The sequence below is a fragment of the Nelusetta ayraudi genome, unplaced genomic scaffold (genome assembly GCF_046127955.1).
Source record: "Nelusetta ayraudi isolate G7.1 ecotype Tasmania unplaced genomic scaffold, CSIRO-AGI_Nayr_v1 ptg000081l, whole genome shotgun sequence".
Lineage (NCBI taxonomy): Eukaryota > Metazoa > Chordata > Actinopteri > Tetraodontiformes > Monacanthidae > Nelusetta > Nelusetta ayraudi.
Genome location: NW_027466131.1, coordinates 273,032 through 275,000, shown reverse-complemented (window position 1 = coordinate 275,000; position 1,969 = coordinate 273,032).

The window sequence follows — 1,969 nt, the reverse complement described above, 5'->3', positions numbered from 1 at the left end:
CAGCCAAAGGGAAATAGGATTCGGCATGGCAAGGTCAAGACTGAATGCCTCCCGTGTCTCACTCGCTCTCCACACACACACACACACACACACACACACACACACGCGCTCAGTGCCGGCTGGTAGCGAACCTTGAGCTCGCTGCTGCAAATCCCCTGAAATCCTCCTTGACTTTTTATTTCCATCTGATTCCCGGCCTTCTGACTCTTCTCCTTGTCTTTATCCGGCTCAGACGCTGCATTTTTTTTTCTCATACATTTGTAATAAACCAAAGGGGCGGGGGCAGGGGTGAGGTGGATATGGGAGGGGGTGAGGCAGTTGCTTTAATATGCCGGGAAAAGAGAAAAAAGATCTTGCAGAGGTGTGGAGTGGAGTCTGAGGTTGATTGTAAGTGACGTTGCGTCATCCGTTTTCAAGGTAATGCGTCGTTTGGTTTAAGCACACTCGTTCGAAGCGCGTTATGTCACAGCTGACTGGAACAGCAGGCCGTAAGACGTGTCGCGAAGGTCCTGTTGCCATCCGTATTAACACCTGTTCTCTTCTACCGTATAAATAATAAACGGCTTCAAAACGTTTTGGTTTATTAGCAGGCTGATGATACGCCTCCGGGCAAAAGCAGTGTTGGGAAATAATTTAGAGCTTAGCGTCATGGCTGAGTCCTGCCCTTAAGCCGCAGATGGATGCTGATTGGCTTGACAGTTTAGACATCTGCCAGGAAAATGAAATTTCGTCTTACCCAATTCTTAATTTGTGCAGTTGTAAACTCAGCCAGTCAGAAACTGTTGAAATCTCAGGAGTCAAAATATCAGAAAAAGAAAGAAAAAAGCTGAATTGAAAATACAAAAAAAAATATTTTCTCTTTTCCTGCAACTGATGGATGACGGCAGACTCGGCATCATGCACCGAACCCGTTGTCAAGTCAAGTCAGTAGCTGACACCTTTAATAGCAATGGTGTATATTTCTGCGCATGAAGCTCGGCTTTCTCCAAATAGTTCCAACACACGGTAAATAACCGAGTAGGATTCTTTCAAACGGCAGCGCCCTGCTCTCTGAAGTCACCTTTGATGTCGCTACAAAACCGGCGCTGTGTTATCACCTGATGTCACAGCCACGGGCCATCGCACTTCAAGGCGAACCCGGCTCCGATAGGCGTGAGCTTCCACAGTTGCGAGAGGGTCGTTTTTGCTTATATCCAAAACAAACTCTGTGCGTTTTAATCTTTAATCTCCCAGTGTGACTCCCTGCTCGCAGGGGGAAACAGATACGCAGTTCAAAATGGCAGAAAAAGATGGAGGAAAAAAAAAAGAGTCTGCGCGGCTGCTGGTGAGGAACAGGCCGGCGACTCTTTCAACTCGATGCTGTTATTATTTCCCGCCCCCGGTACAGGTATTTAATTTGTATGGCAGGTATGAGGAGAGTGGAGCTGAGGTGGGGGAGGAGGGGAGGCCTCCTGGGTATCAGGCAGGAGGGTAAACAGGCTTCAAAGCCCCCGCAGAAGCCCTCAGACTTGACCCCAGGTGAAGCACAACTCATTAGTTACACACCAGGCAGCATGTGGAGTCATCGCACCCATCGCCTCGGACTGTATCGCTCTGAACTCTGAGCACACGGCGCGCAAATAAGCAAGTTCCCAGCGAGAAGATTAAGGTGCAAAGAGCTTTTTAAAAAGGATTGATGGGATGCACGGCAAAAACACCATCAATGAATCTTGAAGGGAGGAAAACTTCTATATTTTATTGTTCTCAGACCCACCTTTTGTTCCCTCTGCCACAGAACAAGCAGAACTTTTACTCTGCAAGATAAAGGAACAGGATTTCTCCCAAATAAAATTTCTTTCATATAGTTTTTTTTTCTGCTTGCCAGTCTATAATGCATTGTAGCGTCCGACTTTGTTCATGCACAGTTTGCAACCCAGCCATTTATCTGCTGCTGCTGCTGCTGCTGTAGGAGCTAAAGTCATGCAATGAA